Source organism: Mus pahari, chromosome 1 (assembly GCF_900095145.1).
Source record: "Mus pahari chromosome 1, PAHARI_EIJ_v1.1, whole genome shotgun sequence".
In the NCBI taxonomy this organism is placed as follows: domain Eukaryota; kingdom Metazoa; phylum Chordata; class Mammalia; order Rodentia; family Muridae; genus Mus; species Mus pahari.
Window position 1 is genome coordinate 110,148,143 of NC_034590.1, and position 11,476 is coordinate 110,159,618.

Consider the following 11,476-nt stretch of genomic DNA (forward strand, 5'->3'; position numbering starts at 1 on the left):
GTTTCTTGCTGGCGAGAAGGTAGCGCGGGACAATACTTAAGACTATTTAAACAAATAACTTCTTTAATTTAGAAATGAGAGAGATATGAATGAACAGCTAAAACTATGAGGATCCAATTTGATAAACATTTATACCTGTTTTCATTCTAGGAGAAAAACACAGTAGAAGTGTAGAGTAAATCCCTGATGGGCCCTAGAAAGTTACCGATTCATTCACTTAAACTCTGGAGCATGGCACATTCCAGTAATAGAATCTCAGATGAGGCGAGATGAGTTTGGCTCATTCTGGCATGTTAGACTTGTGGGTTCTTGCCCTTATTGTTTGACCTCTCTAAAATTAAATTTCTATAAAAGTATACCTGCCTTATATAAATTACAGGACAATGGTGAAGATAAGTGACAAAAAAAACAGGCAAATCCAAAGTCTTGTAGTTAAAATAGGTGTCTGCAGAACACTCCAGCGTTTTCTGTAGTATATGATGCAAGGAAGCCAAGATTTAGGTTCTCAATCCTAGTAGTAATTTTACTTATTCTGCAAGGCGAAACACAGTTCAAGAGGACAGAATGGAGTTGGGGGGAACTGAGCTCGTCCATATTCTTTCAGGGGAACAGACAGACATCCTTGCCTGAGAGTCCCCCGGAAAGGATGTGGAAGATGGGAAGGATCCAGCATGGTGATGGAGGAGGCAGATGGAACAGCAAAGGTGGGAGGTGACTGGAAAGCTTGTCAGCTTCTTCAGATCTAGTCCCAGTGAATAAACTATACCTACTTATTTGTGATTCAATATAGAAGTTTAAGAGAATATGCTAATTCCAATCACTGCAGATTATAATGGAAAGTGCAGTCAAAACCATCCTCCATTAATTCAAAATGAATATGTGAATCAGTAGTACTGACTCAGGTTTCCTGGGTGGCTAGCAGATGTAAATATGGTTTCTTATCTGGTATCACACAATAAAATCCTTCCATTTTGCACATTAAAAAAATAATAATAAAAAAAATAAAATAAAATACCCCACCCAGACTGTGGGCTGCAGAATGGAATGTCCACATGAACCTTAGAAGCCTGAAAATTTTTGCTACTCCTTGTAAACCAATAGAGATCTTTAATAACAATTTAATTAATAACAATAACAATTTTTAGTAAGAAGTTAACAATGAAGATAGAATTTTGGTACTGCAGTTCATATTTCACATCAAATGTTTTGTTGCCATATAAAAGCCACTTTAAGAGTATAGTGAGAGCATCCCTATTCATTCTTATAACCACAGAGATAATGATACAAGTCCTTAAACTCCTGGGCTTCCCCAGGGAGAAAGTAATAAGCATAAAATTACTCCTAAAGTTAAGGAGGATGAGAACCAGCTCCTGCAGGCAAATCTTGGTGCAGAAATGTGTGTGTGTGTGTGTGTGTGTTTATTGTAAGATGCAGCAGTGCCACTGTCCCTCCCTTCTGTGAGAACTGAGAAGCAACTAACGGAACAAAGACAGGTCTCCAGTTGATCAGTCAAAGCCAACCGAATCTGAGGACAACAGCGTTTCCTCTGAAGCAGCATAATTTCACTGTCATCAACTAAGCATATATTTAATTCCAGTTAAGAGTTGTCATGAAGGAGGAAAGAAAGAGGACAAGGAAAGAATCCTTTCTGGGAATTTCCTTCAAATGTTTGTGTAGGTCAACACACTAGGGAGAAAGTCTAAAGATGTTATTACTGTCTCACCTCTAGCCAAGGCAGACCTAGAATTTTCTCTCTAACCCAGGCTGGGCTCTGACTCACAGTGATCCTCAACCTCTCTAGTGCTAGAATTACAGGTGTGATCCAACACACACGGCCCAACAAGATATCATTCAAACATTTAAGTAATTTCTTGATTTAGATAAAAAACAAGCAGCATCTGAGCCTACCTGGTCAGTCACCTCAATATGTACCTGTGTGTTCACATGCATACACATGTATTCACATGTACACACATGTATTCACATGTACACACATGTATTCACATGCACACGTGTGTATACACACATACATACATGTGTATTCACATACACACACTCATGTATTTACACACACATGCACCTTTTGAACCAACTTCTTCAAGCAACTTCAGATCAACATTCTTCGTACTCCTATATGGCCCCTAGAGCTGATACGGTGGTTCCACGCAGACACTGAAGTTAACCAGGATGACAGTCAGTACCCTATACTCCCTGATATTAGCTGACATATGTCTGTCCCACTGTAGGAGCTTCAAGGGAAAGCTCCTACAGCGCAAGGCCCCACACACCCATTTATCTTTCTGTGTCCCACAATGGTAGGGTCTCTAGAACATTGACACTAAGTGGTCACTCTCCTGGAGATGCTGACTGGGGATAGGGCACCACAGAAATCCTTAGGAAAAGGTCCACACAATTTTATAAATAATCTGAAGTTCTAATAATTAGCTTATGGGCCTTTATTTTTTTCTGTTTGAACGGGAGTAGTAAAAGCAGCCGAGATAAGGTTTTGAATGGAGTAAACTATAAAGTCTCCTTTACTACCCAATATCATTAAAGAGCCAGCTACTGCTATTAGTAAAAGAATACTAAAAGGGTCACTCAGGGCTGCAGAGGAGGATAGAGCATAAAAATAAAGTAGTGCAAAGGTAGGCAGGAGACACCCTGAGGCCCTTGGGGTGGGCAGACAGGCGCCACTCTGATGAGAAAGAGTGTGGTGGAGAGGTGGGATAGAAGAACCAGAATGGCTTGTGAACCAGGAAGAGAGGAGGAACTGGAGATGAGAGGGTGAAGAGGAACAGCCTGCCCTGCCACCTGAGGACATGGTGATGTCCTGACCCATACTGCTGCTGAGGGTTGTGTCTGTGACCCTGCCACTACAGGGTTATGTGTTGATGTCCATGACTCATGTTTCCATCAAAGGCCACGCAGTTGTCCCTGGTCTGGGCTGCTGCCTGGGGCCATGTTGATATCTGACGGATGCACAGAGCTCTCCCTGCCTCTCCCTTGGACAGCATAAGAGAGCTGGCCCTTAGAGCAAGAGAGGTGGTCCCATTCCTCACTGACTACAGCACTCAGGAGAGTCGCCCACCCCAGCACCTCACCCAGGCAGCATAATAAAGCTGGCCATGGTGGTGTCAGCCCAGGAGAACCTCCCCTGAGGGTGTGAGCATGAGTACTAGAGGACTGTCCCTGGTCCTCCACCTGGGCAATGAGGGAGCACTGACCCCAAAGGCATGAGCATGGGAGACCTGACCCTGGCCCCCACCTGGGCAATGAGTGAGCACTGACCCCAAAGGCATGAGCATGGGAGAGCTGGCCCTGGCCCCCACCTGGGCAATGAGGAGTACTGACCTCAAAGATGTGAACATGGAAGAGTTGGCCCTGCCCCTCACCTGGACAAAGTGGGAGAGCTGGCCCCAGAGACACGGGCACAGGAGAGCTGGTGGGATGACCAGCTCAGCTACCACCCAGGCCTAGATCCAAAGCTTTCCACTCGCCCATCCCAACATCTATGAACTGCTGGAGTGCATGAGGGGGCAGGGCCTGCAGAACCAAAGCTGCTCCATAGCACAGGGCAACAACAAGATATCCGAGAGGAGTCCCTAGTATTGACAGCATAGCAGAAGCCAGAGGCCTTGAAAGGTAAAGGGGTATATACTATATGACACACTGTGACACACAAAGGGGTATATAATATATAACACACTGTGACACACAAAGGGGTGTATACTATATGACACACTGTGACACCCTGCAGCTTTCACACACAGCAAGATTTTATTTATCTTTATTTTCTTTCATGGAGGAGGTTGCAAGGGCAGAGGAAAGATATGGCGAGATGAAGAGATTGGGGTACATGGTGTGAAACTCACAGAGAATCAATAAAGTTTTAAAAAATAAAATAGCCTAGAGGAGAGGTAGGCCAACTTTTCTGTCTACTATAGTAAAAATGTTAGATTTTGTAGGCCAAGGCCATAACCCTAACTACTTGCCAAGAAAGCTAATAGTGTTTGTTTGTTTGTTTGTTTACCTTTTGCAGTTTAAAACTAAGTTACTATTCTTAGGCTATGGACCCATACAACCCAGTGCTCAAATCAAAGCTTAGATGTGCCTTCTCAAACTAAACACCATACCACCTTAAAGGTCCTGGGTGCAGCCAGACAGGGAACAGCTTCTGCTACTCAAATCTAGCCGAACAGCACACTAACTGAGTGCTGGTTGAGACACCCTGCATTTGCATCTCACAGAAGCACACTAGGCATGTCCATGTAGGGGTGAGGACCAGGGTCTCCACTTCTGTGGTGGCTTGAATGGAACTTCCATAGGGTCATATATTTGAATGGTTGGTGCCCAGTTGGTGGAACAATTTGGGAAGTATGAGGAGGTATAGTCTTGATGGAGGAAGTGTATTTTGCCTTGAAAGTTTCAAAAGCCCACACCATTCCCAGTTAGATTTTCCCTGGCTCCAATTTACACATCAGGATGGGATCTCTTAGCCACAGCTCCAGTGTCTGCCCCCCTGCCTGCCTGCCTGCTGCTCAGGCTCTTGTGACTGGTGACTGAGGCAGGGATCCTGAGGGGAGGAAGTGGGAGGCAGAAACGTCAGGGGTGGAGGCCTCAAGCAATGGCAAGCTGTGAGACTTCTCAGGAAGGCTTTATTGAGGAGCTTGTTCAATTGGTGGAGCAGAGGATTAGGGAACTGTTGTGTATAATAACAACAACCCGCGCTATTGTCGGCCAGCGGTCTCGGTCTGTTCCCAGCCCAGTACATGGCCTAAGACTGACCCTATGTTTCCCCTTGCCAGCGCCTCTCCCACAAACACCGGCTCTGCCTCTCCAGCGCTCCCAGATAGCTATAGCTCTCTTAGTCCTCGCAGGCTGCTGTGGGTGTGCTCTCGCCTGCACCGGCTCCACTGCGGTTACCTATCCCCTGCCCAATCTTCCCGTCCCAAAGCCTGGCTGAATTCCGCCTTAGCTATGTTCTTTCCCTCTGGCCCAGCTGAGTCGCAGTGAAATGGAAAACACCAGACAATCTTAGTTTAGAAACAACAGATAACACAATCGGCTGGACACAGAATCTATCATCTTAAACTCAGCTATTTTATGTTCGAAATCTTCTGGTGGCAGATTCTGGTGGATTTTGCCACCATATCTAATAGTCCCTGCTCTACACTTTGCCAGCTTTCGTTCCCACCTCATCAAAAAAAAAAGGGGGGGGGAGTGCCCTCCTCCTGGGTTCCCTCTTCCTCTGTTGGACCTAGAAAGCCCGCCTCCTCCTCGCCCAGCGATTCGCTTCTTGTCATCTTTATTATCTAATCAATTAATTAGGGGGAAAATTCCACTACAGGGAACAAAGGCTGTTTAAACCTTTGGGGAGTAGGTAGAGGCTATGGAATGAGTGTACTTCGTTCGGGCCAGAATGCTGGGGATGCCTCATTTGCATAAGGAATTCCAGACTTGTGCGAGGTTAACCTGGCTGCCAGTTTACATGACCTCCTGTGGTGGGGCAAAGGTGGGGCCAAGGGTCTCTGTGCATCGGAGACACGCAGGCTTAGGGCGCAGAGAGGGACAAGTCCTACTCCTGCTGTTCTCAGGATGAGATTTCCAGGATTTGGACACTCCTGGACCCCGCTCTAGCACCAGACCTGCTCCTCGGGGCTCCATAGCTCTCCTGGCCCCACACCCGCCTTCCGGCTTCCATGCTCCCCACCACTAAGGTCATGGCTTCTAACCCTCTGGAACCATGAGCCCCCAAGTCAAATGCTTTCTAAGCTGTCTTGGTCACAGTGTGTCCTCCCAGACAGATAAGTAACTAAGGCCACTTCTGCCAGAGCTTCTGCTGACAGTCCTTTCCACCTGAACTGGCACATACATGGAAAATCACCTTCAGCAAGGAATACTGTTTCAAAGTGGGAATACCTTCCCACCGCCCACCCAGCACAGACAGCAGTGAGCCTTGTAGTCTCTGGCACCTTCCCTCCCATCCCTCTCGGGGCTTCATACACCAAGAAAACTACCAATCTCAGATTACACTTCTTGCCTCTTTCTGTGCTTGTTCAAACTAGTAGAGGTGGACTATTGCTTAAATTAGAGTATAATCTTGAGTTTGATAAAGCTAACCTTAATCCTGAGTCTAGACCTGAGACTAACTCCACCAGAGTCTCACACTAACTGAAGCACTAAGCATAACCCTAACGTTGAATCACACCCTCTAGCACTCACCCTAATCTTAACATCCTAATACCCCTACCCCGTGACCCTAACCCTCTAACTGTAACTCTAACCCTAACCCCTAACCATAATCCTAATCCTAACCCTAAACCCGATCCCCTAACCCTCTAGCCCTAACCCTACCACTGCTGGGCCTCTGGAACAAGGGACTAAGTCTTCATGCATGTCTGAGATTCAAGTCGCTAGTTTTATGGAAACAACTGCACCTGGGGACGTTGTGATTGGCTGCGTGCCTGCAGATGGAAGTGTGCCAAGTGGTTGACAATAATTCCAGCTATGACGACCCCACCAAGCCAACCCTGTCACGACTTTTAAGTACGGGGCTGCATGTTTTCAGTTAATTTTACATACCTCGCATTACCTTGTGTGATGTTTGCAGGCATTCACTTTCACCAGCCTGGTCTTCTGTTCTCTAGGCTTGTTCCTTGTTTGCTCCAGCCTCCTATGCTCTGCTGAACAGACCGCACTTTCATGATACTTCAGTATCTGTAGTTAACCCTTAAGTAATGTGGGCAGTGAACCAATCACTGACCTAAACAGACATTATAATTTAATCCTTTGAAAATTTTGAGTCACGTGCTTTTTATACTTCAGATGAGAAGATTGGACCATAAATTGGTTACTGAAAGATAACTATTAGCTGGGCAGTGGTGGCCCACACCTTTAATCTCAGCACTCAGGAGGCAGAGGCAGGCAGATCTCTGAATTCAAGGCCAGCCTGGTCTACAGAGTGAGTTCCAGAGAAACATTGTCTTAGAAAAAGAAAAATAACTATGCCTATGACACTAAACTATATATTATCTTCCATCTCTAAAAAGTTTAGAAGTCAGAAAAATTTCAAACTTCATTGTGTAAATATATATAACATATAACATGTGTATGTATATATATATATATATATATATATATCCTTCTGCATACAGCTGTAATTATCCCACCCCCATTCAACATCTTCCATGTAGTGCTGGCTTTGTGCAGTTTTTTACATATCCTAGCACTATGGGAAATAGAAAGATGAATGTGGCATGCATCTTGGCCCTCTAAGTGTTTTTTTTCTTAGACTGGTGGCACAGATATGTGTCAGACAATACCAAGGAATAAGGAGTATTGACTCCAATCGTAGTTAACTTCCAACGGCTCAATGGAAGCATTAATATTAGGGTCACAGTTCTCCTGGGAGTAAGAGTGGTGGTCCACAGTAACCTCGTGTGTGTGCGAATAAACATGTATGTGTATGTAAACATCTTACTGAGGTTAAGATTGACTACTTGTTTTTATGCTTGGCTGAGTTACAGGCTGCTAAGTGACACCCTACCAAATACAGCAGGCAGACAGACAGACAGACAAAAGAATCGTGTTGCTTTCCTCCTGAAAACACGTAGGGAGCTGACTGAAAAGGCCACCACCTCTTCCTTCCTTTTCTTCATAACAGCTATTAACTTGAATTAATTTTTTAGTTTCTGACTAAAATTGAAACATTATGGCTTTAAAAAAAAAAAAATCTTGAGTCAGAGGTGGGGGTGCATGTCGTTAACCCCAGCACTCACAAGGCAGAGGCAGGTGGATTTCTGAATTCAAAGCCATCCTGGTCTACAGAGCAAGTTCCAGAACAATCAAAGCTACACAAAGACACCCTGTCTTGAATACACCCCCACAAAATAAAGGTAAAAGATAAAAGAAAATCTTGAAATCCTCAGGTTTGTTTCCCTTTGACTTTACTATCTGGAGCCCTGCCTCTGTTCCACTCATTGCTCTGTGGCTCTTAGCACAGGGGTGTCAATCATACTGGTACACTAGATAGCTCTTCATACCGAAACTGTGCAAGAGCTAACCCTCCCCTAGCCCCACACACTAACCTAAACCCCATGCCTCTCAGTGATGGTCTGAATGAGCTTGGTCCCATAGGCTCATGTTTGAATGCTTGCTCCCCACTTTGTGGGATTGGGAAGGATTTCTCCTTGTTGGAGAAAGTGTGTCACTAGCAGTGGTCTTTGAGGTTTCAAAGCCTTTGTCATCCCCATTCCTCCAAAAGCCCATCCTCCTCCCCTTGCCTTTGTGAATATGGAAGTAGCTTTTAGCTACTGCTCCAACACCATACTGACCGACAGCCATCTTCCTGCCATGGTGCCATAGAGCCACCCTCACAATACACCCTCTTCTGTGGTTTGCCTTGGTCATAGTGTTTTGTCACAGCAATAGAAAACTAATTCTACCATGAGGCCTGACCCATACCCTAACCCTTATCCCTAGTACCTTAACCCTAACCCTCTGCCACTAACCCTAACAATCCTAACCTTCAAGGCTAAGCCTAAGTAACCCTAAACCTAACCCCTAATCCTCCAAACCTAATTCTAACCCTAACCATAAAACTGGGGACTGGGAGTTAGATCACTGATGGGTGAACAGAGAAGGAAACAGAAAACGGTTGCATCCTTCCATCTCCTCCTTCACCTTCTTGATCTATCCCCCATTTCCAGTTGACTGTCCAGACTTGTCAGATAAGCTCAAGGTTGAACCTGGATGTTTTTACCCAAAGCTGTGGGTCTACCAACTTCTCTGTTTCAACTGACCAATCTGAAATTAAGGACATAGGGTTCATCCCTGGCCACAAAAGACACCCCACTCCAGGCACTCGGGAGACAGTGAAGTCCAGTTTCTAAAAACCCCATTTTGTTCTATGTATGCATTCCTGTAGACTTCATCTTTAATAACACCGTTTAACCTTTTGCTCGTGTGATGTGTCTGGAATTCTCACTGCTACCTGCTGCACTCGATCGTTCCTACCTTTACTTTTTAAATTGGTAGAGAAAAGGAACCCGATCTAGACCCCTAGACAGCAACATTTGGGGGTCTCGGAGTCTAGGGTTTCTTCTAATAGCTACTGACCATGAAAGGACAGAATGGCTGAACTTCCGACCCTCTCCAGTCCTGGGGTGAATGTGTATCTGGCCACAGTAGAAATCCCAAGCTGATTTATTTCTTCCTTATTTCAGGAAGAGATCCCCTCGGCCTTTAGCTTCAAGATGTTTTAGGGAGCAAGAGAATTTTTTTAGATAGCTCTGACCTCTTAAACTGCCCCTGGAGTGGGCAAAGAGGTCTTCGCTGACTCCAGGGAGACTTCATGAGTGTTACTGGTGAGATTGAATTTTTCATCTTTATTCTGCTACTTACATTTTTCCTCATTAGTGGTGAGATCTTTTCCCTTTGTACTTATCTCAGCCCTAAATCTAAATCTAAATCTAAATCAATAAATAAATAAAGCAAAGCAAAGCAGCCAAGACTATATTCAGTTCTTTAAATCAAGCCATTGGGTAACTTAGATGCCATCCTTATCAGGGACAAAGGTTAGCTAGCTCCCCCTACTGGCCTAAACCCAGAATAGCCCTGCCCCTTGATGGCTGCAGCCTTCAGGAGAGCTGGCCATGCACCATCACTAGGCAGCATAGTAGAGGTGGCCCGGGTGGCATAGGTGACAGCTGGCCCAAATGGTATAAGCATGGGAGAGTTGGTCCCATCCCTTGCCTGGGCAAAGCAGGAGACCTAGTGGCACAGGAGAGCTGACAGGCTGAAGAACTAACTCAGCTACCACCCAAGCCCAGATCCAGGGCTTTGAGTTAGCCCACCCCAGTGTCTTCCCCATCTATGAACTGCTGGATCGTGAGAAGGGGCCGGTCCTGCAGAACCAAAGCTTCGGATCCCATGTCACAGGGCAACAGCAGGGTATCCTAGAAGAGTCCTGGTGAGGACCCAGTACTGATGGTATAGCAGAAGCCAGAGGCCTCAAACCATAAAGCTGTTTGGGCATAAGGGCATACTGTGTGACACACCATGTGACATCGCAGCTTCCTCGGTGAGGTGTTTTGGGTTTTGGTTGTTGTTGGTTTCCTTTGGGAAGGGAGGTTGTAAGGGCGGAGGGCAGATATAGAGGGACAGAGGCATAGGTGGGACTTGGGCACATGAAGTGAAATTCACACCAAAAAAAAAAAAAATCAAATTAAAAAAACACAAACAAACTTGAGATTCCCTCACTGGCCTTAAAAGAGGCTGATCTTAAGACCACCTTCCTACAGCGTAAGTGATCTTCAGTGACACCGAGACAAGGCTTATACAGACTCACCGGTAGGCTGTTGCAGAACAAAATCTCTTGGGGGGTGGAAAAAAAAAGAATGGCTATCTCTATTGTCACCAGTAAAGATGGACAGCCTCCTTTAAAGATATTTCAGCAGCCATTATCAGTTAAAAGCAAACCACACCCTTTGGCTTCTCCTTTGTTGATCCATCTTCTCCCTTGTCCTTTCTGCAACCTCAAAAAGATAAGAGACAAATAGGGAGGTGCAGAGCAGGGGTGACTTCCCCTCCGTCTGTTCCACCTCAGACATTACGCACTTTCACTGGCTAACCAGGAGTTTCCAGAGTGCATTCTGGCCAATCGGTCCTGCATCTTCCTCCTGGCTAATCATTTCTTCAGGCCATTGATTGAGATGCCTTGGGTCCTGCTCCCCTCTAAGCTTACATCACTGCAAACGATAGGACCTTAAATCATTGCATTGCTTCCAAAGGAAGAGTCCCACCTGAGGCTGAAGGTGCTTCTCACCGCCATCTTTCCGCCCACTGATAAGGTGAGAAGGGAAGTAGTGTACTTCCTGGAATGGAGAAATCAGGGATGCCTGAGGTATCTGGGAGGTGGGGGGGACCGGAATGGCAAATGTGGGTGACCAGAACCACTCCCACACTGGGAGTGAATCCTAGGGATCCTCTGGTGTCACACTAACTTCCCCTTCACTGTGTTGACTCAAGATTAAGTGACCCCCATTGGTGTCTCCCAGCCCTGGTTTCACCCTACAGACGGGGGCAGATGCTATGAAGATTTCTTAGGACTGATGGCTTGCAGGTTACAACTCCCACAGCGTAGCAAGAAAATCTTTTCAACATGGGCAGGGCCTGAATATCACTGGGGAGGTGGGGAGAGGAGATAATAAAAATGGCCTCAGGGTTTTTCGCTGTTTTTTGCGACAGGGCTTTTCTACACAGCCCTAACTGTTCTGGTACTATGTAGACTAGGCTGGCCTCAAACTCAAGACATCCATGTGTCTCTGTCCCCCTTGTGCTAGGATTAAAGGCATGCACTGCCCAGGAGAAGCTCTGAATTATACCATCCTTCAGTTGCTTATTCTGTAAATAAGGAAATCTGTCTGAAATTCCCTGTCCAACTCTTTTTTTTTTTTTTTTTTTTTTTTTTTTTTTT